General features: G+C 41.6%; 1 protein-coding gene and 1 long non-coding RNA gene across 36 annotated transcripts in view; one reads left to right on the forward strand and one right to left on the reverse strand.

Annotated features, from left to right (window-relative positions):
* CFAP20DC (CFAP20 domain containing) overlaps positions 1–409 on the reverse strand; it is a 170734-nt gene extending 170325 nt beyond the window's left edge. For 18 of the 32 annotated variants that reach the window (XM_065550602.1, XM_065550599.1, XM_065550596.1 and 15 more), the window contains exon 1: positions 242–408. The gene's annotated coding sequence lies outside the window, so the exon portion shown is untranslated. Of the gene's footprint in view, positions 1–202 lie in introns of all 32 variants that reach the window. The other 14 variants (XM_065550603.1, XM_065550597.1, XM_065550610.1 and 11 more) reach the window with 3 other exon arrangements.
* A 6-nt stretch (positions 410–415) lies between these two features.
* On the forward strand, positions 416–27002 carry LOC135972517 (uncharacterized). 4 transcript variants are annotated; one of them, XR_010588980.1, is made up of 5 exons: positions 615–910; positions 11294–11363; positions 11906–12059; positions 21447–21500; positions 25014–27002. It is a non-coding gene; the product is annotated as an uncharacterized LOC135972517 (long non-coding RNA). The 4 variants fall into 4 exon arrangements; XR_010588983.1 differs by lacking the exons at positions 615–910; positions 11294–11363 and adding an exon at positions 416–556; XR_010588982.1 differs by lacking the exons at positions 615–910; positions 11294–11363 and adding an exon at positions 448–584.
* Positions 27003–27777: the final 775 nt, after the last annotated feature.

A 27777-nucleotide genomic window follows, 5' to 3' on the forward strand; every position in this document is an offset into this window, starting at 1 on the left:
CGGGGGTTCTCACCTGGGAGGGGGGGCGGCGCCTCACCTACGGGGGCTCGCCTCTCACCTGGGGCAGTGTGTGTGTGGGGCATGTACCGCACCTGCGGGGGTTCTCACCTGGGAGGGGGGGCGGCGCCTCACCTACGGGGGCTCGCCTCTCACCTGGGGGAGTGTGCAGGGGGGCATGCACCGCACCTGCGGGGGTTCTCACCTGAGGGAGTGGGGGGGTGAGTGGGGACTCGCTTCTCACCTGGGGAAATCACGTCACTCACGGTGGAACCTGCGGCCACAGCAGAAGTTACGCGCTGCGCCTGCGCGCCGACGGGGGTGGGCGGAGCTTGATGCAGCTCGTGCCCCCCCGCCCCCACCCCGCCCGTTTAAAATGGCGACGTGCGGGGACGTGTGACTGAGGGGGAGGGGTGATCGCCGAGTTATCGATAGGCCCTAGCATCATTCCTCCCTCTGACCCGCGAGGAGAACGGGAGCTTCGGGGCCTCCCTCCAGGCGCGCGCCCAGCCCGCTCCCGCGTTCCCGGGCACAGCCTGGGGCGGGCTAAGGGCGGGAGGTGCGCGCGCGCGCTGCGTGCCGCTGAGGTGCTGGCGGCGGGGGGCGGGCTCGGCCCGCAGGCGGCGGCGCTGCCGAGGGTGGGGCGGGAGAGGCGTGGGTTGCGGGCCCGGTCGCTAGGGCTAGGCGGAGATCGCTGGCCCTAGAAGGGACGTACAGGTGCCTGGTGTCTCTCTCCCGGGAGAGGCGCCTGGAGAAGGAAGGCCCCTTTCCTGTGACATGACAGGGGTGACGACACGTGTCGCAACCCGCCCCTGGTGACACTGCTCTGGTCCCTTCAAAACCATTTGCACCAGGATCGTGGGTCACACGTTGGATTCAGATTTTTAGACTCCGATTTTAGTCCAACGGTCCGGTAATGGCAGTTCATTTGATAGCTCAACTTCTTCCTCAAGGTTTATCGCCTTTTCGTAGAAATATAATTTGAATACTTTTTCTTAGGTGTACCGGATCATTCTTACTGTGAGAAGTAGTATTCATAATTCAGTAACCCCTCCCTGGTTGATGATTAAATTTTAATCCTTAAACTTCCACAGCTTCCGAGTAGGGTGCAATTATAGTATAGTCTGGGGAGGGAGAGGGTTAAATCGGTTATTAAACCTATATGGCTGTCTCATGTTACTTTGGGATTTTAGAAGACATCGTATCTTGTGCTGTATTATCACATCATAGATTGTGTTGATCAGAGTTTGTTGGGCGTTAAAGAACATAAGAACGGCCATACTGGGTCCAACCAAAGGTCCATCTAGCCCAGTATCCTGTCTTCCAACAGCCACCAGTGCCAGGTGCTTCAGAGGGAATGAACAGCCCGGGCAATCATCTAGTGAGGCATCACATGTCGTTCATTCTCAGTTTCTGTCAGTCAGCGGCTAGGGCTACTCAGAGCATGGGGTTGCATCCCTGACCATCTTGGCTAATAGCCATTGATGGATCTATCTTGCATGAACTTACCTAATTCTTTTTTGAACCTAGTTATACTTCTGGTCTTCATAACATCTCCTGGCAATGAGTTCAACAGGGTGACTGTGTGTTGTGTGAAGAAGTACTTCCTTTTGTTTGTTTTAAACCTGCTGCCTATTAATTTAATTGGGGGACTCTTGGTTCTTATGTTGTATGAAGGGGTAAATAACACTTCTGTATTCACTTTCTCCATACCATTAATGATTTTACAGACTTCTATCATATGTCCTCACAGTCATCTTTTTTCCAGTCTGAAAAGTCCCAGTCTTTTTAATCTCTCCTCATACAGAAGCTGTTCCACACCCTTAATCATTTTTGTTGCCCTTCTCTAATGCGAATATTTTGAGAAGTTAAGGACAACCTTAATGGAAAAATTGATAGTTGATTTAACAACAAAAATAGTTTACAGAGCTAGGACTAAAGAGAGAAGATGTTAGCTGCAAAAGAAGGGCGAAAGAACTGTTAGGCTGATTTGGGGAGACAACAGATGGTAGTGGAACTCTGTAGTTTAAGCTAAAGTGATGTTAAAATTCATTTCACACAACTCTGTCGAAAAAGTCTGAAGCTTATGTGACAGGAAGGCAGGGCCTGAAGTCCACAAAAAAGCTGATACTCAGGCAGAAAGCCTGAGGTTAATCAGATAAGTGGAGCAAGCAGCTGTGAGATGGGGAAGCAGCTATGTGCCTGCTCAGGACAAAACTGACCAGTAGGCCTTCCGCCAACCGCAATGAGTGATAATTAAACAGACTGGGAGCGGGAAAATCATATTGTAATGTATGTATTTATTTAGATTTCTACCAGTTTGTACCAAAAAGGCACCTAACATTTGCTCTAGGCACCTTGTGACTCAAAAATTACAGTTAATGTTAAAACCATCATAAAACTTAGCCCCAGGGTAGACTAAGTAGCCTGTCATGCTTCTGAGGTGTGATTGGTAGCAATATGTTTATAACAACAACTGCTATAGAATTTGTCTTGTTAGTTCAATAGCCATTTTCACCTGATTTAGACCACTGTTTTCTTCTTTAACTGCTCACTTTACTGCTATATTTGAATTGTTCTTTAAATATTGCATGGTTACTAATTCTTCATGACAATGATGTATAAACATCAGGATTGGAAATTATGCCATTATACAGTATACATTGACTAGAACTCCTAAAATGATGTGTTTAGCTTTTGGTAAGTGCTTGAAGAATAATTTTTTTAAGAAAAATGCAAATTTGTCTGTCTTACCTTCTGGTTCACTCCTACTATGCGCTAAACTTAACCCAATTCACTTCACAACCTGTTTCAATGAACACACATTTTTTACCTTAATATATTCAGATGCTCCCCGGGTTACGCAAGACCCGACTTACGCAAATTTGCACTTATGGAAAAAGTTCCATAAGCCAGAAATAGGATTTTTGAGTTGCGGAAATTTGTGTAACGTACAGGTATATGTTTCCGACTTACGCAAAATTCGAGTTACGCAAGGCTTTCTGGACCAGAATGATTGCGTAAGTCAGGGGGCATCTGTAATAGGAAACACCTACATATGGACTTCCCTTCCTGATGGAAAGACTCCAAGCACAATATGGGGTTAGTTCTCCTGTCTTTTGAATTAAAATACAAATGTTAGCGGCATTATGTTGGGAACTGAATTGACTTAATTTAGATTATTCAGTGCTGCAGAATATTTGATGTGTGATATTTAAAAACAGGCTTCTTTAAGGCCCCCACTGATATATTGTGGCTCAGTATCCATGGGAATATTACTGTAATTTTCTTCACCCACTCCTGACTCAGACATATTTGAGAGCATCAGTTAGGCTTGGAGCAGCCTGCCAGTTAATGTATGCCAAGTGGCCTCCCCTGCTGTGTAAAGCTCCATTTCAGCTGTAATGACAATTTGTCAGCTTGTTCTGTACTGCATTGTTTGGAATTGGCCCTGCGCCTTTTCAGACTGTCATCTCTTCCAGTTTGGGATTCCCTTATCTGACTGTTGCCATTTCTCCTTTACAATGCCACGTACACTTATATTGCACCATAACTAATAAATAGTAATCCTAATGACAAAGTAAGAAAGCATCTTGTCACCCTGCAGGAGGTCCCAAAGCTCTGTGCTATCATTCCAGATTTACTGAATCACTGGCTAGAGCAGAAAGGGGAGAGGGATTATGAGTTATAGTGGAAACTTCAAACTTCCTTTGAAGTAGTAAGTAAAGAGAAATACCATCTGTGAATGGATTGAGTTATTCTTTCTGGATATTAATTTATTCTTACAAAATCAAGAGTCATACCATGTCTCTTCTCATCACATAATAAAATCATAGACATGTAGGGCTGGATGAAACCACCAGAGGTCATTTAGTCCAGCTCCCTGTGCTGAAGTAGGACCAACTATACCTAGACCATCCCTGATAGGTGTTTGTCCAAACCTCCAGTGATGGAGATTCCACAACCTGCCTTGGAAAAATGTTCCAGGGCATAACTATCCTTCTGGTTTTCCTAATATCTAACCTAAATCTCCCTTGCTGGAGATTAAGCCTATTACTACTTGTCCTACCTTCAGTGGGCATGGAGCACAATTGATCGCTGTCTTCTTTTTAAGAGCCCTTAACATATTTGAAGACTTAGCAGGTTCTCCCTTAGTCTTCTTTTCTCAAAACTAAACATGCCCAGTCTTTCTTTAACCTTTCCTCATAGGTGTAGTTTTCTAATTTTTTTTTTTTAAATCATTTTTGTTGCTCTCCCCTGGGCTCTCTCCAATTTGTCCTCATTTTTCTTAAAGTGTGGGCCCAGAGTTGGACATAATATTCTACCTAAGGCAGTGGTCGCCAAGGCAGTGGTCACCAACCCATTGATCGTGATCGACTGGTTGATCCTGGAGCCTCTGCCAGTCGAGCATGATTTATGGGCCACTAAAAGTCTGGCGGCGCAGCAGGGCTCAGGCAGGCTGCCTGCCTGCCATGGCCTCACGCTGTGTCCAGAAGTGGCTGGCTGCTGGCACATCTCTGCAGCCCCTGGGTGGGGAGGGGAGCAGCAGCTCCAAGCCCTGACCTCAGCACCGTTTGCAGGCAGCGCATGGAGACCTGTTGCCCTCCTCCCCCCAGGGGTTGCAGAGACATGCCAGCAGCCAGCTGCTTCTGGGAGCAGCATGAGGCCAGGGCAGGCAGGCAGCCTGCCTGAGCCCTGCTATGCCACTGGATGGGAACCGCCTGTGGTAAACACTTCCTGCCCGGAGCCTACACCTCACACCCCTTCCCCTGCCCGGAGCCCCCTCCTGCACCCAAATTCCCTCCCAGACCCCTCACCCCCTCCTGTACCCCAATCCCCTGCACCAGCCCGTAGCCCCCTCCTGCACCAAACTCCCTCCCAGAGCCCACACCCCTCACCCTTTTCTATACCCCAACACTCTGCACCAGCCCTGAGCCCCCTCCTGCCCCAAACTCCCTCCTATGCTCCTCACCCTCTCCTGCAACCCAGTCACCTGCCTCAGCCAATGCACACTCCACAGTTGAGAATGTTACACTGATTTGTAAAAAGAAGAACAGGAGTACTTGTGGCACCTTAGAGACTAACAAATTTATTAGAGCATAAGCTTTCGTGGACTACAGCCCACTTCTTCGGATGCATATGCATATGCATCCGAAGAAGTGGACTGTAGTCCACGAAAGCTTATGCTCTAATAAATTTGTTAGTCTCTAAGGTGCCACAAGTACTCCTGTTCTTCTTTTTGCGGATACAGACTAACAAGGCTGCTACTCTGAACACTGATTTGTGACCATCCCTGAAGGATTTTGGATCTATAAACTACAAATGACGCTAATAAAATGTAAAATTCATGAAATGTCCCATGGATTCTGTGAGATTAGGTGCAGTGTGACCCTATGACCCTTGCACCCAAACTCCCTCCCAGAGCTTGCACCCTTTACTCCTGCACCCCAATCCCCTGCCCCAGGCTCAGCCCAGAGCCCCGTCCCACACTCCGAACCTGTCGGCCTCAGCCCAGAGCCTGCACCCCTGCCCCAGCCCAGTGAAAGTGAGTGAGGCGGGGGTAGGAGGAGAGCGAGTGATGGAGGGAGGGGGGAATGGAGTGAGTGGGGCGAGGCCTCGGGGAAGGGGCAGGGTAGATCCTGGGTTGATGTTAAATTCAAAAAGTGATCTTGTGCATAAAAAGGTTGGAGACCACTGATCTAAGGCCTCACCAATGCCAAGTAGAGTGGGACAGTTACCTCCTGTGTCTTACGTATCACACTGTTAATACACCCCAGAATGATAGTAATCTTTTTTACAACTGCATTACATTGTTGACTCTCATTCGGTGTGATCCTGCTATAACCTTCACATCCTTTTTGCAACATTATTGCCTTGTTAGTTATGCCCCATTTTCCATTGTGCATTTGACTTTTTTCTTCCTTAGTGTAGTACTTTGCACTTGTCTCTGTTGACGTTAATCACGTTGTTTTCAGACCAATTCTCCAATTTGTCATGATTATTTTGGATTCTAATCCTGCCTTTCAAAGTGCTTGCAACTCCTCCCAGCTTGGTGTGACCCATAGATTTTATAAGCATACTCTCCACCCCATTATCCAAGTCATTAATATTGAATAGTACTGGATACAAGACTGACCTCTGTGGAACTCCCCCCACCACAAACACAGTTTGATAGTGAACCATCGATGATTACTCTGAGTACAGTCCTTTAACCGCTTTTGCACCCACCTTATAGTAATTTAATCTAGACCACGTTTCCCTAGTACTCATGAAAGTGTCATGTGCAACCGTGCCAAAAGCCTTTCTAAAAAAAAAGATACATCACGTCTCCGGCAGTCCTATCCAGTGGGCCAGTAACCCTGCCAAAAAAAGAAATTAGGTTGGTTTGGTATGATTTGTTCTTAAATAATAGCCAATATGAATTTGTAATCATCTTTTTAACCTATAGGTGCTTTCAAATTGATTAATAATTTGTTCCAGTATCTTTCCAGGTATCGAAGTTAGGCTGACTGGTCTATAATTCTCTGGGTCCTCTTTGTTCCCCTTTTTAAAAATAAATACTGTTTGACTTTCTTGAGTCCTCTGGGACCTCACATGTCCTCCATGAGTTCTCAAAAATAACTGCTAATGGTTCTGAGGTTGCTTCAGCTACTCCTTAAGTACCCTAGGGTGAATTCCATTAGACCATGCCATCTTGAACACATTTAACTTATCTAAATATTTCTTAACCTATTTACCTTTTAATGATGACTGAACATCAGCCTTCTTGAGGTCATCAGTTATTAACTCTCCTTCCTTGCTAAGTAGAGGATCTATGCTTTCCTTTCTGTTTCTCTTGCTATTGATGTATTTATAGAGTCTCTTATTGCCTTTTTTATCCCTTGCTAGGTTTGTGCCTTAGCTTTTGATTTTGTCCCCTGTAACCGTACGGAACTCACCCCTGTGGCACCTCCTGCTGGTACCTTCTGGGAATTAGCTCTCCAGCTGTCAAAGCGCCCTCTGCAGACCGGTGTCCCGCTTTTCCTGGCCCTCGTGTTCCTCCCTCGGACCCCCACACATAGCCCTCAGTTAAGGTAACCTTTTTTTATACCTACTAGTGGACTTTTGTCATCTGCCACCTTTGAACCTAATCTAGATTGCCAGGTCTGTGTGCAAAGATGCTCTTCCTCTTCTTGGTCAGATTGACCCCATTTCTTCCCAATAGTCCTTCCCAGAAAAGCATCCAATGATCCAGGAAGTCAACACCCTCCTGTTGACATCATCTGTGTAGCCATGCATTCATCTCCAGGATGTGTGTATCCCTCATGGGCCCTTATCTTCAACTAGGAGGATGGGTGAGAACACCTGCATCCCTAAATCCCTTCATCTTTGCTCCTGGAGCCCTGTACCCACAGGTGATCTGCTTAGGGTCAGACCTGGCAGTATCATTAGTGTCTACATGGATGAGCAGCATGGGGCAGTAGTGAAAAGGACCCATGAATCTCAGCAACCTTTCCGTAATGTCTCGGGTGCTGGCTCCAGGCAGGCAACATGCTTCCAAAAAATCTCTGAGATTAATATCGCAGTTGATCTCCTTGACTGGTGTGTATCCTAGTAACCAAAACTAATCCTCAGTTATTATGTTATGTACACACAAAGCTATGTTAAAAGAACATTATTAGGGATGCAAAGTCAAATACTCAAAAGTTAGGAAATGCCATAATTAAGATTATCTGCAGCCTTTATAATAGGCATCCCTATAATATGACTCTGGATTTGATTAAAAGAATTGTAGGACAAAGATAGAGCTTTGAATTGTGGAAAGAAGTGACATCTCTAGGAGACAAATGACAGTAAAAAAGTAACGTCCAGAGACTTAATCACATGGAGTATGTAAATGTTATTTCAGATACAAGTCCTTATCTGCTCTCCCTGTGCTTTCAGACCAGAAACATTTTCCAGTTGCTGGAAATGGATATATTGTCCTTCCCTATTAGTTTAAGATAATGATACTTTTCTTTCTAAGGGCCCCATTCTCCCCTTTAAGCAGAGGGGAGCTGAAATCAAGATTTGGCTGAGGAGGCATGGAAAAGCGGAGGGAATCCACTGCAGATGTATATCTGTATAACTAGGTCACTCAAAGTGTGAAAAATCCACGCCCATAAGCAACACAATTAGACTGACCTTACCCCGTTTCTAGGCAGCTCTGTGTTGATGGGAGAGCTTCTCCCATCGACAAAACTACCACCTCTCAGGGAGGTGGATTAACTATGCCAACGGGAGAAGCTCTCCTGTCAGTCTTCATTTAAGCACTACAGCTGCATTGGTGCAGCTGTGCTGATGCAGCATTTTAAGTGTAGATCTGCTCTAAGTTTACAGAATTTCCCCCCTTCTCACTAAACCCCACAGAAACCCCTCTATAGGGATTCTGTGGGATCCAGATCTTCAGATTTGTGGAGGGAGTGTGGCTAGGCCACTTTCCACAGAATGCTCGCACTTCTCCAAACCACAAAGGAAACTAACAAATTTAGTGCAGATCTGATTTTGGTCAGGTTTCCTGATTCCATGCTGTGGAATCACACTTTTGCTTAGAGAGGGTTCTGAGAACAACTAGGGTCAAGGGAATTGCTCATGAAGGAATAGAGGCACAAGGAGCCCCGCCCTTCCTCCCCTCCCACCCCCTGGCACTCCAGTGGATTGGCCAAGCACTCTTGTATTCCCCTGAGTGTGAGAATTTAGCACCCAAAGTGGAACTAGCCCCTTGGAAGTGAGCAGGAAAGGATAGTGAGGGAGCAGGTCCCTGTCTCTGTTTCCTCTCTGCAGTGGTCAACAAACTTGTCCAGGTGCAGAGAAGAATACACGCTGCAACTTGCAGTTGAGTGAAGCAATGATAACGTGCTCTACTCCAGGAGGTATTGGCACTAAATATCTTTGTAATCCTCCAATGTGGAGCACAGTCCTAAAAAGCGTAATTGAGATCTGCGTATTGTCAGACTTTATAGGGGTCTACTCACATGTATCCAAATTTGCCAAATTTCAGCTCAGTTAATTATTCAGCAAACTTTTAAACCTTGAAAACCAGGAGAAGCAAGTATTTTACAAGAAAACATAGACTCTTTAGACACAGTTGTTGGGGAAGTTTTCTTGGATGTATGAAAGTGCATTGAGCAATAAATACTAAATTCCTCAATTATACTTGTGATTAATTTAGTTTAGGGCAACAGGTTTTTGTTTACAAGTATGTTGCTTAACAAAGTATGGAAATAGCTGATAAACTTGCTATCATTAACTGAAAGAAGATCTAACAGCTCTGTGCAACATTTGTGGTAATGAACTCTATCCCTTCAGAGCATTTCATTAATGTATATACCAGCATATGAGAGCATCTAGGAAAAGTGGCAGCTTATCTTGTTTTACTATTGTACAGGGGCAATCTGTGCTTTGTTCTTGTAGTTACCTTAAAGCTCAGAGTTTTCTTTGCAGCTGTTAAGATGCTATGAGAGTAATTATAGTCCTATTCTGACACCACATAACTATATTGGTGTATCAATAGTTTTATTTCAGCTTTTATAGTGTATCAGGAGACGTATCATCCCTTTTAGTGTCTGTTAGCCCTCATTTAACTCAGAGTTTTGAAACTACTTCACTGATGTCAACTTGAATACTAAATAATTATGATTGTTTAGATTACTAAAAAAAACCACATAATCAGTAGGAACTCTAAATAGCATTAGCTGCTTTTGTCTATCCAGTGGAGCCATTTTAATGCTATATGATTGATCTTTATATAATGCAGTTAAATTTCCCATGATTTCTTTAGAACTTGGTTTAGATTAATTTAAGTGATACATTGAGTACATTGTCTATTGTAAGTTGTACAGTAGAGTTGTCAGTCTGGAAATAAACTATTTTCATCTTACCCTCAATATTTCAGAAGGTTTTGGCCTTAAAAAGAATGTATGGCTTTGCCATAGAGCTTTTATCTATCTGATCACTGCATGGATTTATATATATACATTGTATTTATTTAATCTGTGAAATTCACTAATAGTTTAGCAAGCTTAAAAGGGGTTAGGCGTTTGTATGAAGAGAAATAATATTTGCAGTCACACTAGCAAGGTTAAAAATCCTTGTGCTTAAGGGCATAAACTGAGTACTATCTGGAGTCAAAAGGGAATTCCTTCACCTTTTATGGCACAGTATTAAACAATGGAGAAGAGTGTTATGGAGGTTTTCCTCTGAAGCAATATCAAGTATATCAGAGGCAGGATATTGGATTTGACAGCCCCAAATGGTCTGTTCTTACGTGGCATTTCCTGTGTTCTTTTGTGCTAAGACAGGATAAATTTTTGATTTTTGTCTTCTTTCCATCATACCATTTTTTCACTGAAAAGATTTTAAAAAATGGCCAACGTATAGTTTGGTTTAGTTCATCCATCTAACTTACACAGTTCTAAAAACTAAGGCTATTTTACTTATTTCTTGTTCACATTGTTATGGTTTAAAGTTTCTCATGTTCTGCACTACATATAGAGGACTATTGCGATATCTTTATATCTTTGAATAAATTTTTGGTGAAGATAACATACACACGGCACACAAGTGCAGTCAAATAACACACACATAGAAAGGCAGATAAATATACAAACTCAAAGACAAATTTTGAGGAATGGTGAGCATCTGCACTTACTGGTTTCCTTGGAGTTAAGCGTGCTCAAGACCTTATAGAATCAAGCCCAAGAAGAGGTAACATGGAATTGATATAAAATAAAATACAATATGAAAATAAATTAAGAGTTTAAACCCAGTGTAACTTTTCATGAAATAATGTAGTGCATATGACACTGATACACTTTTGATATAAATAGTTATGTATAGGCAATATCAGTATTCAAGTCGCTTTTAATATGGTTCAATAAGTTTCCTTAAACTGCTTTGTGCTCTGGTAATTCACTTTGTATTTATAGATTACTCTTTCAAAAGATGATGGATGCAGTGGATTTTGAACATTCATGTGCCTGTCTTCTCTCTCATAGATTTCCTCTGTCCCTCAATCTTTACTAACTGTATAGAGTGTTCCACACTACAGATAACAGAAATATGTGGATTTGTGGATTTATAAGGGAAAGATTTTGTGTAGCTGCAGGGGAGACTTGTGTTATTAAGTACCTATATGGTTATGGAGATTATCTATTCCTGATAATGCAGGGCTTGAATTAAAGTCCTACATTGATATTAATACATTGTTATGCAACATTTGTGTAAACATGTCTTTTTGCTTGTTTCTGTGGCATGGAATAAAAATTCTCGTTTACAGTGTTACAACTGAGTAGTCAGTCATCCAAGTCCTCTGATGTGCTCATGGGTTGGATCTGTGCGCAAAACAGGTGCGGACTTCCTCTTCCAGACAGTCAGTTCTGTACTAAAAAGCAGTCATTGGTAAAAACAGGCCAAGGCACATGTATTATATGCTTTTTTTACTAAGTGTGGTGGGCCCTACAGGCATTGGCTGTCCCCTCCTGCCAGCCCCACTGCCTTGACACACCCTGCCCTAAGAAGTAACCCTGCTGGAAAAGAGGAGCAGTGAGTTCAGACCTCCAGGGGTTACCCAGAGAGGCCTTCCATGATCAACTGCAGGTAGAACCAGTGAGAATTGGTCCTCTGGCACCTAGAAGGGCCAGAAACAGGTGGAGGCCAATCAGAGCTCAGCAGGCCAGATAAAAAGGGTGGACTGCTTTTATTAGGTGCCAGTTAGGAAGCCATTAGAGGCAAGGGTGTTCCTGTCCTTACCTAAGTAACCTGGCCCAGTGAGGGACCTAACCTTGACAACACCAGCCATGGATCTCTAGGAAGGGCTAGTGTTTAAATACTATAGAGTTTAATGCCTAGCTGGCTATTCTGAGTTGAGATTTAATTTGTATTTTGTTAGCTGCAGAAGAGGTCTGGACTGAGAGGTGACCTGGGCGGAGGGCTTGGCCGCAGTAACAGCAAACCATTGAGGAACCAGGAACAATAAGGAGGTCTGGAGTGGAAGAGTCTCTACAACCTGACCTAAGGTGTACCCTGGGGAGTGAGTGCATGTTGTAAGTCGTGACTGCATTTGTTTTAAGCCAGAATGTACATGCCATAAAAATGTTTCTAACAGGAAGTTGGCAATTTTTCTTTAAATGTACATATCATGGCGCATGAACAAAGGCCATACCTCCTGAAACAAAGTTTTCACTACATACCCTTTATAAAACCACACATGCATGTACAGGCGGCTTAACATCAGGCAAGATGACATGAATACACTGTTCACTTGGAAAACATGAATCAAGTGTGGCTTTAGATTAATTGCTTATGCTGTACAAAAACCAGTGTGAATAACATGGATTACTATAAGGCCCACTTTAAATTAATGAGTTCAGTGTTATAGGTATTCTGCCGCTGCTATGCATGAGTAGTTATCCTGTTCAGAGATAATGCAGGTGAAGAGATACATTGCTTGCTTACCAGTTTACATTATTAGAGATAACAGCAACAAACCTTGTTCGTGTGGACTTATTATTTGAGTTTTCACAAGGATTTCACAGATCTAGAACAACAAAGACTATATTCTCCTCTCCACTAGGTAGCTTGAACGAGTGCAAAGAATTAGGATTTGGGGGCCAGTTAAAAGAGGGCTGGTAGTTTCTTCCACCCTGTAGTGATTTGTCACCAGCTCTGTTGCATTAATTCCCTACCTGCAGAAACTTGCAGCGAGAGTGGGAGAGGGAGCACCTGTTCTGCACAGCATGCTTTCCTTGCAAAGCAAAAAACGTCAAGCTGCAAATTACTGTGTACATCAATGCTGATATTTTCACGCATTAACTTCCCTGCCAGGAGTTGCAACTATCTACTGGCAGGGGAGAATCATACAGGACAGGATGCTAGAGGATCTAATGGCAGCATAGTACAAGAGAGAAACATGCTCAAGGCTTGTGTGTGGGTGAGGGGTGATTTGTGAGTTGTGCCGAGGCATCATGATTATAGCAAATGATCCAAGCTCTGCGGGGCTTGGGCCCAATTTTTCATAGATATTTGTCCTTCATGAGATCTGGGGAAAAGAGAAGGCTGCTGTGGACTGCTCCCCCTTCTTTTGTATATTGGTGAGCTGAGAGTGTCCCCATCCCATGTAACCCTTGGGGCAATCACTCCAGAATATGACCCCTTTCAATAGTATGCAAACCTAAAGTAAAGACAAGGAGCAAAATTCTCTTGACTTCAGTAGGGTCAACTGAACATGAGCTGCCAGTATGACGCTGTGGCCATAAAAGGGAATCTTGAGCAGGAGTAGAGAGGTTATTTTACCTCTCTTTTTGGTACTGTTGTGACTGCTGCTGGAATGCTGTGTCCAGTTCTGGTGTCCACAATTCAAGACAGATGTTGATAAATTGGAGAGGGGTCAGAGAAGAGCCATGAGAACGATGAAAGGATTTAAAAAACATGCCTTATAGTAATCATCTCAAAGAGCTCAATCTACTTTTACCTTAACAAAGAGAAGGTTAAGGAGTGACTTAATCGCAGTCTATAAGTATCTATCTGGGAAACAAATATTTAATAATGGGCTCTTCAGTGTAGCAGAGAAGGTATAATATCCAATGGCTGGAAGTTGAAGTTAGACAAATTCACAAAGGAAATAAGGCATAAATTATTAAAAGCGAGGCTAATTAATTGTTGGATCCATTACCAAGGGTTGTGGTAGATTCTCCATTATTGTAAATGTTTAAATCAAGATTGGATGTTTTTCTAAAAGATTTGTTCTAGGAATTATATGTTACATGGCCTGTGTTGTACAGGAGGGCATACTAGATGCCACAGTGGTCCCTTCTGGCCTTGGAATCTATGAACTGACAATAGAATTTGGGCTAGGTTCTGTTAAAAACCTGTGATATTCCAATGCCTGGAAAAAAGGTGAACCTGAAGTAGTCAGTCCTGAAGAGGGTGTTGCTTGGGTCTAGTTAACTCACAAGGAGTGAAAGAAATGCAGAAAACTTCAAAGTGGTCAAAAGAGGATTTTGCTGTGTTTATTTTTTCATAATTTATCAGTCATGTTTTGGCCTGTAAAATCTAGTGTGCAATGTTAATGCCATGGCCTGATTCTTCTATCCCTACTCTTGGAGTAAATCAGGAGCAGCTCCACTGAAGTCAGTGGGAATTACATTTCTGTAAAGCCTGTGATGGTGAGAAAAGAATCAGGCCCAGTGAATTCCCAGACTTTCCTTTCATTTTTACATTTCATACTCTTTAACTTAGGGTTTAGGAAAGATAGAAGACAGAGCAATGGAGTAAACTACTTAAAAGGAGCAGATCTCACTGTGGAAATGGCATGGTGCCCTGGGATGCTTCAGGGAGCCTAATAAAATAAACATTGCTGCTGGCTGTGATGGTACCTTGAGAACAGCTCCATATGTTTCAGGCCCACCAGATAACAAATGGCAATATGACAAAGGGAAGAGAGCGAAAGCAGCATTAAATAAATATATATTTTTAATTGGCTTGTACTCACCTCCCAGCATGAGGCAGAAATTTGATTTGGCAGAAAAAGCAATATTTTTAATTGCCTTGCCCTGATCTCCTTGTTGTGATGCTTTATCCAAACTGGCAACTTGACATCATCATGCATATGTTTTATATGGTCCTTGTATGTTGTAGGCCAAGTTAACAGATCCAGGTAGCATCATACATCTTTCATAGAAATACCCAAAAACATCTTGCTGTTGTCTTGTAGGTTTACACAATCCATTATATTACAAACTAGCAGGTCAAATTCTGCTGTCAGGCATATTGTTTTAAATCTGGAGTAAATCCACAGGAATAGAATCCTGTATACATTGAAGATGTTGAATACGTGACTCTCCCTTTGTTGGTCTTAAAAAAGGCTAATCTTACCTTCCAAATCATCTTACCCAGCAAGCATTTTTTAAAGATTCTGGTAATAAATGTTGCTACCTGAAGGCACTAATCCCCACTCCCCCGCTCCCAAATCTTACATATAGCCTGTATTAATTCTTTGCAAAATTTCAAGTCTCGGAGGGTAGAGCCCCGGCGCAACCCTACTACAGGTACCTAAACTGAATTTTCTCTAAAAACAAATCCCCCAATAGCAGTGCCGTTTGCAAGTAATATGTTTGCTCTGAAATGGAATTTGAGGATTATTGATTGTTACATTTATAAGTTTCGGTGTCATGTGTACCCCTGCCACAGAATGAGAACGAAGCAATGAAACATGGTTTGCATATGTCAGGGCCAGGATGCCAGTGTGCAGAGATCACAGCAAAAGGAGCAGGACAAGCCAGTACAAAATGCTTCTTGCTTTTCTAGCTATTTACAGACATTCCTTTCATGCTTCAGTCCCCTGTAGAGGGTCAGAACCTCAGCTGTATTTGCAGCTGAAGGTGGGCACTATAGAATCCTTGATACCTCCACCAGTTTGAGGCCATGAGACTGCTGTTCCAATGCCCACTGTAAATTAAAGCAACCTGAAAGCTGATCTAATATGTGTTGCCCCCCAGAGACTGTTCTGACAGCCAGGAATCTCTGTGACTTCAGGACGCACTGGAAATGCCCCCATTACTGAGGTGGCGTAAGATCGGCTGTAGAGGCCATATGCCAAAGACTGACCACACTGACTTTAAGGCTGCTTTGTGCCACTAGGACAGTGCAAAGAAGCTGGCATGCAGAACACGCCAGATGGAGTCAGAAGAATTATTCTGAACTTATGCCAGGGTGACTGAAAGCAGAACTAGTCCACCACCTCCGCTGTGCTGGATACTGTTCATTTATGGCTCTCATAGGAGCAGCTGCATCAAAGGATGATTAGGAACGGTTGGGGAGAATACCTCCGGGGCCAGTCAACAAAATCAAATGCCTTTCAGACCATCGTCTGAATATATATTTAAGGCCACTCGTCCTGAGCTGAAACCTGAAAGGGATTCTTAGATTCATAGATTCTAGGACTGGAAGGGACCTCGAGAGGTCATTGAGTCCAGTCTCCTGGCAGGACCAAATACTGCCTAGACCATCCCTGATAGACATTTATCTAACCTACTCTTAAATATCTTCAGAGATGGAGATTCCACAACCTCCCTAGGCAATTTATTCCAGCGTTTAACCACCCTGACAGTTAGGAACTTTTTCCTAATGTCCAACCTAGACCTCCCTTGCTGCCGTTTAAGCCCATTGCTTCTTGTTCTATCCTTAGAGGCTAAGGTGAACAAGTTTTCTCCCTCCTCCTTATGACACCCTTTTAGATACCTGAAAACTGCTATCATGTCCCCTCTCAGTCTTCTCTTTTCCAAACTAAACAAACCCAATTCTTTCAGCCTTCCTTCATAGGTCATGTTCTCAAGACCTTTAATCATTCTTGTTGCTCTTCTCTGGACCCTTTCCAATTTCTCCACATCTTTCTTGAAATGCGGTGCCCAGAACTGGACACAATACTCCAGCTGAGGCCTAACCAGAGCAGAGTAGAGCGGAAGAATGACTTCTTGTGTCTTGCTCACAGCACACCTGTTAATACATCCCAGAATCATGTTTGCTTTTTTTGCAACAGCATCACACTGTTGACTCATATTTAGCTTGTGGTCCACTATAACCCCTAGATCCCTTTCTGCCGTACTCCTTCCTAGACAGTCTCTTCCCATTCTGTATGTGTGAAACTGATTTTTTCTTCCTAAGTGGAGCACTTTGCATTTGTCTTTGTTAAACTTCATCCTGTTTAACTCAGACCATTTCTCCAATTTGCTCTATAAAGAGCTACAAAAGCAAACCGCATTTGTATTGGCTTGTCCTGTTCCCCTCACTGTGATCTCTGCACATTGGCACCATGGCCCTGAAAATGCAAAGCATTTTTGATTCCTTTATTCTCATTCTGTGGCAGCAGTGCACATAGCAGACTCTGTACACCTATTATACAATTACAGTCAACCTTCTTCACTCCCCCAGTTCTTTTTCAAAGCAAGTACATTACTCACACCAGCGGTATTGCTAATGTTGGTTGTTTTTTGAGGCAATTAGATTTTGGTACCTAGCCTGACCTTTTTAAAGAAATTGGCAATAAAGGTACCTGACACCATGGTTGGTTGGTTTGTTGCTTGGGTACACTCAGAAAGAAAGAAATATATTACTGTGAGAACATCTGTAGAAAACCTTTGGTGGTAAATGGGTTAAGGTTGATGAGGCTGACTATTTGACCAGAATTATTGTATGGATATCAGGGGCCAAGTTTTTTAAGACCAAGGAATGAAAAGTTACACTGGGCTAGATTCCATCACTTACATTGATTACATTGATAGCAACTTAGTGTTGAGTAATCCCATTGATTTCCAGGGGACAACTCCGAAAGGAAGGCACTACTCATTGTGAGTAAGGAGTGGAAAAGTCTAGTCCTTAATCAACAGCTGGAATTTATGAAGGATCTTATTTTAATGTGGGATAATAGCAAGAATTCTGAGGACACAGCAGCAACATAATGGTGGCAACACAATATAACAGTAGCATCCCTTACAAACACATCAGCTGTCACTAGAATATTGTTGGGGTTCCCTCCAAGACCTTTTCCACTAGGCTTATCCAGATACCTTTTCCAGTTCTGGGAGAACACTTCATCCAATGCTCTGGGATCCAAAACACACAGTTTGACTACAGATTTCACCACTCAGGTATTATTATTTAGCATGCAGCAAAGCTATGCTGAGCTGTTTAGACTCAAGCGTAGGGGATGACTTTCCTTACTGCCAGGCCCACAGACTGTACCTAGGCTCTGAGAGTCAAGCTGGGTGCTTTCCATCTCCTAGATCATCTCCAGCAGGAAAGGTTTTACAGGCCAAATCATGCCCTCATTGACACCTGTGCAAACCCATTGGTTTCAGGTTACACCGTAAGTGACTCAGTCATTTTTACCCTATTTGTGAATGTGGTATATGTTCTCAGCCTATACAGTGTACACTTTTTTTTAAAAAAAAATTCAACCAAAACAGTTCAGCCATTTCCAAGAATGAGGTTAGTGAAAAATTGTTGTTTTGCCCACGATAGAAAATTCTGGTGGCCATTTTAAAAGAAATTCCAGCAACCCCATGCTTTGGAGCAGACACTTGAAATTTGGCACAGAGTGGCATTTGTGTCAGGGATCCGCCTGGTGCTGTCCCTGTGAAAATCTGGCCAATTTTGCAGCTAAATACTCCAGCGATTCCATCTGAACTGAGCATGCTGCAGCCTGGGGCTGAGTAGGACTTTCCCAGCAGTTACAGCTCTGGGTGGCTGGGAGCCATGCCAGACCCAGACACCAGAAATGAGAACATGGAGAGACTCTGCTGTCCTCTGAATGAACCCTGTGCAGAACCCAGGCAGCATGAAGGAGGAAGTTGTCTGGTTCAATGCAGAGGGGACAAGTGCCAGGTCTATGTGTGGGGAATAGATTGGGATGAGGAGTAGGGTAGGGGGAAACTGACTGGGAGCTGAGCAATAGGCTGGAATTTGCTGGGCAAGGAGACTGGGATGAGAAGCCTGAGGAGTGGAGACTGGGACTGGCTAGATAAAAACAGGACTAAGACAGAGAGCCAGGATGGGAAAGAAATGGGGCTGGGATAGAAAGAGGGTGGAGGGGAGAGGTCAGAATGGGTCACATTTAAGGGATAATGGCAGAAGAGTGTGGGACCACTACAGCATGATCCCTTCCAGAGTCTGGAATCGAACCCAAAATTTCTGAGTTTCACCATTCCTCTGCTGTCAGCAAATATGTGTGAAAACCACTGGCAAAGTGTTTCATCCGCCTTTAGTGCTGGTCCATATAGAGGATGACAACCTACTACTGCCACCAGTTACTGCATTAGCTCAAGTAGCAGTAATCTGTGTGGTGAATCTAAAGATTCCAATTCTGCTGATGATCCACGTGGGTGTCATATGATGCCTCATGACATACTTTCTGGGTTTTGTCAGGTTTTTTTTAAAGCCTTGGAAATGACACAAAAATATGACATTAAAATAACAAAGTTGCAAAGTCAAGCACAGGCGTAAGGAAATGCCACAACTTTGCATACACTTTACGATAGAATCTTTAATTATGTGATCGCGTACTATTTTTTGCACTGGATCCTTTGCCTTATCGAGTGGACAGGATTGACCTGTTCTGGGGATGAACTGAGTGTAGTGTTCGTAGGATCCCTGCCTCAATTGCTACAGGTGCTGGAAGGTGTGTAGAGAACGAGGCAGAAGTTTACAGAAAGAGAAAGGACAGTCTCATGGTTAAGGGAGTTGAAAGCTGCCCTGGAGAATTGGATTCTATCCCTGCCTCTGTCGCTATGTGATAGTGGGTATGTATGTTTAAACCACTTTCCACAGATGAACACTAACGGTGTGTGCACCATGTTCTGGGGGCCCAATTTTATACCCTGGGGTCTGATTTACAGAAGTGCTGAGCATTCACAACCGCAAATGAAGTCAGTGGGGGCTGTGCTTTGAACGTGTAAAGTGATGTATAATACTAAGTACTATGAGGATAATTAATCATTGAAACAATTTACCAAAGCTTGCGGATTCTCCATCACTGAACATTTTTAAATCGAGAGTGGATTTTTTTCTAAATATGATTTAGTTAAAACGGGTATAATTTTGGGGCAGTTCTCTGGCCTGCATTATACAGGAGATCAGACTAGATGATCACAGTGGTCCCTTCTTGCCTTGGAATCTATGAAAGAAATCAGATCCTACATGTTTCAGATTGGGCACACAGATACAGGATATTTTTTACTTTAATCTGTCTGTGCCTCAATTCCCCATCTGTACAATGGAGATGACACCACCTCCTCACCTCACCAGGGTGACCAGACAGCAAATGTGAAAAATCAGGACGGGGTGAGGGCCTATAGGTGCCTATATAAGAAAAAGACCCCAAAATCGGGACTGTCCCTATAAGATCGGGACATCTGGTCACCCTACACCTCACAGAGGTATAGTGAAGATAGATTAATGTTTGGGAAGCACTCAGATACTATAACAATAAGCAGCATAGAAAAGCCCACGAGGAAATTAATAATTCTATCTTCAGAGCAGGGTTTGAAGTGCGCAGTAAATAAGGCAGCATCCACATATTGAGGAATGAGGAGAAAACAAAATATTGAATAGCGGCTCATTAAGTGAGCATTGTCCCTCCTGTACATGGAAAGAGGTCCAATGGAAAAAATAGCATGTGATCATGTAATTAAAGACTATATCATAATGCATATGCACAAGGCAGCTGAATGAAGGTTGCACAAGCAAGCTTAATTCTTTATTTTCTAACTTTAGAGTGCTTGACTTTGCAACCCTAATGTTCTTTTTACATGGGGGAGAAGTGGATTTTTGTGTGATATATATGAATGTTATAGACATTTTTACTCAGAGGAAATGTATTTTGATGGTTCTGAATGTATCAGGACTTTTATAACTCATTCAATAAAAATTAAAACATCTTAATTTTGGCAGGATTGCTATGGTTGGAATGAAGAGCTATCTACCCATCAGTATGAGTGTGACTCCCACTATATTAGGGGAGGGATGTAAGGCCCAAAATTCAGACCCAGAATCATCTCTCTTCTGCAGACTATACTTTTGTTCTCTCTTGTGGTGTTTTTCCTTAGCCTAAAATAAGTAATTTGAGTCTGAAAGTAAACGATTGCTCTTCATTTATGGCAAAACATAACTTATATATGATGGTTTTGCTTTGATATATGTTATGTTCCACCCTGATCTCCAGTATTTAGCAAACTAGCTGCTCCAGGTTTGCTAGAGTTAGCACCATAAGGTGCTCATGCCGTGACTGCCAGCATGGTTCATTGCTTTGATATTCTCAAACCTTTTTTGCTTGATCTATCAGTTCCCTGTCTCTTGTGTTAGCACAAGCTTTGCTTTCCTGTCCTTTTTCTCCTTGTTTCTTAGTTCTTACACTCTTAGCACCTTATCTTTTGTTTCTGGTTTCTCTATTTCTCCTCCAGTATTTTAGCTGGAGTGTTGCCATTAGTAGGTTGCATCATATCTGTGATATAAGTAAGTAGTCTGCTTTGTAGGGTCTGTACTGACGATTTCCTCCCTCTTCCGACATTATAATTCTTCTCTATGGCTGTTCTCAGCATACTTTAGCAGTTTATTTTCTTTTGCATTTTCCCAGCTTTAAGATCCTCCATTACAGAGGTAACTGGAAGATGCAGTTATTAGGTTTTATGTCTTTTTAATCAAAGTTCCACTTTTATAAGCTTGTTGGTGACATTTCTTTTGCAGATATGTGCTGTTGCTTTGCAGATGCCTTCCTTTTCATGGCTGCTACATATGACAGTGGTTAACAATTAATGAATTATATACTGTGTAGTGATGATAGATTAATTTCATACCAGAGGCACTGATGGTTTTATATTTACTGATGAACTGTAATTTTGCACAGTCACAGTAATTAACAGTCATCTTTCTCATTTCAGGAGGAGTCAGGAAGTCCTTGTTGTGTTCCATGAGAAGCAATCATAATCTGACAGGTATTTGGAAGGAGTTGACTTCTAACATACACTTCTACCTCGATATAACGCTGTCCTTGGGAGTCAAAAAATCTTACCACATTCTAGGTGAAACTGCGTTATATCGAACTTGCTTTGATCCACCGGAGTGCGCAGCCCCGCCCCCCCCCGAGCACTGCTTTACCGCGTTATAGCCGAATTCGTGTTATATCAGGTCACGTTATATCGAGGTAGCGGTGTACCAGTTATGTTCTACAACCCTTTTTTGTTTTAAATGAGAATAAGACCTCAAACTTTGCGGGATAGTTCCCCCCTTCAATATATGTGGTATATATTTCAAAACCTACTGTCAGAGTGCTTCTTGAGCCTTCCATTATACTGTCCCATTGCTCAGGAATCAGCTTGTAGTATAGTGCTATGGAGTTCAAACAGATGAAAATCATTGTATAAATATAAAATATTGATGGTTTTTTTCACTGCTTCTCAAATAAGTGACAATTAGGAATCTTGGAGTTTGATTAAAAGATAAATTAACACAAACATTTTACCAGTATCAAACGATGAGATTTCCTATTCTAAAATAGTCTAGCGACGCAACACATCTTATGTATACATTACTTAGAAATTGTAATTTGCAACACTTTGCTGTAATTAGCATTTTTTCTGATGGAGTTACTAGGCCAAATTTTCTGCAGGTGTAAATCCCTCCAGTTACTTCATTTGTATTCTACTTATTTATATCACCAGAGCATTTGCCCCATAATGCATAGGCAGATTAGTTCCCCCAAATAATATATAGTATTTAGCTGAAACTGTGTAGTTAGCAGGGCTAGTCAAATTTTAAGAAATTAGTTTGTAAATATTTTCACAAATAAAAGCTTTAAGTTTGGTTTATATTATTTTTGGTGACACAGAATTGTGTGAATACATGAAATACAAGGTGCGCATGAATCTTAAAAGATTCATTATGGGGGGAGGGATAACTCAGTGGTTTGAGCATTGGCTTGCTAAACCTAGGGTTGTGAGTTCAATCCTTGAAGGGGCCATTTAGGGGTCTGGGGCAAAAAAATATCTGTCAGGGATAGTACTTGGTCCTGCTAGTGAAGGCAGGGGATTGGACTCCATGACCTTTCAAGGTCCCTTCCAGTTCTAGGAGATAGGTATATCTCCATACAAGGTGTTAGTGAATCCCAACATTGTTTGTGAATCTTAAAACTATTTTTAGCACAAACTGATATGCACCCAAAAATTCATGCTAAAAGTCCATTATTTGGTATTCCTCATTCTCTACGTTAAAAAGTTTCAGTAATCTAATCAGAAAGTAGTTACAATACCATATGACTTAAGTGACCAATCACACACTATGAATAATGAATAGCAAATCCTCAAAGTGAACAGGGTGCAATAAGCTAGGCTGAAAATTGTTTGTCCAAATGATGAATGTCTTTGCAGAAATCAGGATTGGTTTGCCAAGAAGAAAGGACTAAATTCACAACAAAGATTACAACAAATAATTAAAAGTTAATTATAAAAGATTACAACAAATAGCTATGCAAAATCATGTGCCATCTCTGTTCTTGTTTATCCTACCACTTCACTTTCTCCATTGTGGAAAGAATTCATTAGATCAGGGATTCTCAACCTTTTTCTTTCTGAGGCCCCCCCAACATGCTATAAAATCTCCACGGCCCACCTGTGCCACAGTAACTGGTTTTCTGCATATAAAAGCCAGGGCTGGCCTTGGGGAATATCTAGCAGGGCAATTGCCTGGGGCCCCCACGCCACAGGAGGCCCTGCAAAACTACATTGCTCAGGCTTTGGCTTCAGCCTCGGGTGGTGGGGCTCAGGGCCTCTGGCTTCAGCCCCATGTGATGGGGCTTCGGCTTTCTGCCTTGGGCCCAAATGAGTCTAATGCTGGCCCTGCTTGGTGGACCTCCTGAAACCTGCTCGCAGCCCCCTAGGGGGCCCCAGACTCCTGGTTGAGAACCACTGCATTAGATCTCTGCTCTTGATGTTAATGTTAAATGATTACTGCATGCTCTGCTGAATGGTTGTTTTGAGTATATTAGACCTTTACACTCCTTTCTGGCTAATTTAACCAGCAAATTCATTGAAAAGTAAACAATGTTGCCAAATGTACATTGTTGTAATACGTTTCTCAAGTCTTTACCACCATGTCTCTTCTCCACATTTATAAGCACATAAAGAGCTTTCAGTAGGAGACAATCATTTCTAGAACATGCAGCTTAATATGACCTTTATAAAAGCATAAGAGAGAGTTTTATACATTAATCAGTGCTTTGCTATTATTACTTGAAAAATTAATCTGTCAGATGAATGCATTCTAATCAGCCAGAGATATCAAGTGCTCGTTTTTGCCTAGATGTCTTTGTCCCTAACGAAAGCACAGATAATATTTTGGACAGTGCTCAAAAAAGAAATCCCCACTTATCACATAATTGCTCTAAAACAATTATAAATCTGCACTTTTTCTTTTGATGTAAAGAGACTTTGCACTCTTGCTTGCTTACTTTCCACAGCAGCTTTAATGTCCTCCATAGACAGCCTGCTCCTGGTCTCATTTGTTAAGACCTGCTTAATTAGGAAGCCATATGGAGTAGAGGGTGCAAATAACTGATTTTTGGTTTTTCTTGGTTTGGTAGCCAACCTAGGGGGGAAATTTTGTTTTGAGTCAACCTGAAAGTACTTTTTTCAAAATTTTCAGTGAACCAAAAAAATTCATTTAATTTTTAGGTCAAATGAAATGTTTTGTGTGACCTGAAGCAAAATGTTTAGTTTTGTTTTGAGGTTTATCAGTTTAAAGACTAAAATTCATAATGAAAATACATTTCTAGTTCAAAATGAAATGTTTTGATTTTTTTAAAGTGTCAAAACGGAACACTTTTTTTTCAAAATTTTTTGACCAAAATAATGTTGCAAATTTCTCATGAGTTTATTAAATGTTTTTGGTCAACCCAAATCTGTATTTTTTGGCAAAAAAAATCTGAAAAATTTTACCCCGCACTAAGTTGGAATGCATAACCGCCTTATTAAACCTAGTAGTGTATGAACTATACTACATATTATATGCCAATTAATGGGGCGCTATTTATCTGCTCACATACATACTATGTAGGCACTAGTCGCAGTTCAATAGTTAAGGTGGAATTTTGTACTTAAACTAGGGAGTCAACCTCTTTCAGATATAAGACAATTATAGCATATTCTTCCTAGAATTACAGCACTTAATCTCTGAGCATAGAACACATTTTCAGAGAATTTACAATTCAATCTGTAAAGTAGTTTAGGAGTTTAAATTAATTTTAAAACGGGTCCTTTAGGAAATTCCACACCCTGTGTCAGACTTTTTTTCTTTTGGTTCTGAATAGCAGAATAACACAGATGCTTCACACCTCCCAAACAATGTAAACTTATTAAAATCTCATTGGAAGACTACAGTTGAAGAGTGTGTTTTAAGATTAATTGTAATGTTTCCATGTTATTCTTCATAACTGAGAGTTTCGCCTTCAGCAGAAGCTGACAAAGAATGTGATGCTCCAGAGACTTCCATGAAGAGCTGTTGTCTCCCATTGCTCTTGTGGGGGCTGAAGGAACAGGTTGCTCTCAGATGGCCCTTTTGAGAAGAACATCTCTTGTGATAAATGAACTGAGCAAGTGATTGGTTAGCAGAAGTCAGATTCTGTTCTTTTTCTTCTGCTGCGGAGGGTGATAATTGGCCAGCAGGGGAAGATTTAATGGCCGTTTGGAGGAGTGGGTCTCAGAGACAGAGTATTTGAGGCCCTGAGAAGCCACATTTGAAAGCAGTTAGAGAGTCGTACCGAGGCCCTTAGCGGCTGAAGTGTCTGGAAGCTTCCAGCATGACTTTGTTCACCCTTTAATTAAGTTTCTCTACCAGGTGACTATTTTTTCTGGTTACTTTTGTCACTACAGACACCTTTACAAATCACAACACTGAGAGATTATGCTGGAGATTGTAAAGACAAGGTTAGGAGGATACTATGCCCTTTTGTGATTGGGAAACAGTTCACCAACTTGGGGCTAAATCATGACACAAATTGGAATATATTTGAGGCATTAAGTTGTAGCTCTCTCTGGACTCAAGCTCAGTGCATCATACCTTAGGGTTAGAATTTTTATAAAATCTAGTTTAAAAATAGCTCATATGTCTGCTAAATGTGATTTGGAGGCATTGGAAAAGTGACACACAACCTTCCGTGGCAGAATGGATAATTCTGATGTCCAGCGCAGTGTGTGAACGAAGAATATGTTGAACACAAAGGAAGCCTTATAAAGTGAATTTAGTTAATTTACTATTTTCAGTAATTTTGTACTATACCACCATGGGTTCGACTCTAGGGGGTAGAGTTTTAAGCTCAGAGTGAAAGTTACTTCTGCCATTTGTCTCAGATCTAGAGTCTCTAGGAACACATGAAGATCAAGGAAAGTAACAGACATTCACAACGTCTTGTCTGCCCTATCAATTTTATTAAAGTTGCCATCAAGGTTATCATTATCCAAGCATATATAAATCCTAAAAATATCCATGCACAAGTTATAGCTATAGTCATACTCACATCCTCCTAGATAGTCTTATGGTCTAATGGGTCCTCCACAGATTGATCATCAATAGATAGGTGGTTCCTGCTGGAATATTCCCAAAGGTAACTGATTTTTCCCATTCCAGGCATCCTCTTTTATAATGTGATTCTGACTATACCTAATACCCTAATGCATCGTGTACCCTACGGTTAGGGCACATGTTAGAAAAATGTGACTACTGGGTATCTTGTAATCAAAAATTAATCTGGTGGTTAATTTTTCGCAATGCCACCCATTGGTGCATCTTTTCCCATAATCTTGTGGCATCGGGTTATTCTTTGGTCACTTACTTATGTCAAGCATTTCTTAAGCCTAAGGCCTCGTATGGCTAAGCTAAAATCTGACAGGCGTCAGCCTGTAAGCCTTGCGTTTCAGCCCTACTTACTTAGATACCTAATATATACTTATCACTTCTGACTACCAATCAATCCTATCCTTCTATAATCCTACAATTTAATTCTATTCAACATACAGTGATTATATATGACATGACATGTTAGTTAATCATAACATCACACAATAAATGAATGATAAAATTAAGTAATTGGCTACACAAAGCAGAAGAGAAACTTTCTGTGACATTTGAATGCCCTTTATGACATACAGACATAGAACTCCCCCTTGGGAATCTCAAATGGGGTAGTAATAAAAGTACATTCTCTGCTTGGCTAATTATGTATTCTCTCTTAGAAAAGGTAGTGGTTGGGGTGGAGGCAGAAAACAGTCAGTTTAAGGAAGTGAAGTTGCTTTGCATTTGAGGGGTTAATTTGTAATTTTGAGGGCTGTTCTTAAGTTTGAAATTATACTTTATAAACTACTCTGTACACTTAATATATTTAAGCATGTGGAAAACTGACTGTATTGTATAAAAAACAAAAGGACATAAAGAAACCTTTCAACAAATGTGTCCCTGGCTACATCCTTTTAAAACAACAGCCACTTATAGCATATTCAGTATTCAAAGGGATTTTATGGAGTTGTAATACCCATTAAAAGACTGAAATATCAATTGTTGGCTTCAGAGTAGCAGCCGTGTTAGTCTGTATCCGCAAAAAGAACAGGAGTACTTGTGGCACCTTAGAGACTAACACATTTATTAGAGCATAAGCTTTCGTGGGAAATGGCTGAGCCATTACAAACATTGAATCTATCTACCCTTGTAAGTATTCTCACACTTCTTATCAAACTGTCCGTACTGGGCTATCTTGATTATCACTTCAAAAGTTTTTTTTCTCTTACTTAATTGGCCTCTCAGAGTTGGTAAGACAACTCCCACCTGTTTATGCTCTCTGTATGTGAGTATATATATCTCCTCAATATTTATTCCACTTTATATGCATCCGAAGAAGTGGGCTGTAGTCCACGAAAGCTTATGCTCTAATAAATTTGTTAGTCTCTAAGGTGCCACAAGTACTCCTGTTCTTTTTTGAAATATCAATGATATAATAGATAAGTAGTAATACATTTCCACTTACATTAACCAGTGTACATATTATACTGATCCATATGTATCATTTTCTTTAATCTGCTTTAGTTAAGATGATATGAACTTATTTACTAGGAGTTTCTAATATAAATGTAAACCATTTAATGTAATTCTTTCAGGGTGAAATCTTGGCTCCATTGTAGTCAATGGCAAAACTCTTATTGACTTCAACGGGGCAAGGATTTTACCCCC

Source organism: Chrysemys picta, chromosome 7 (genome assembly GCF_011386835.1).
Source record: "Chrysemys picta bellii isolate R12L10 chromosome 7, ASM1138683v2, whole genome shotgun sequence".
NCBI classification, from domain to species: domain Eukaryota; kingdom Metazoa; phylum Chordata; order Testudines; family Emydidae; genus Chrysemys; species Chrysemys picta.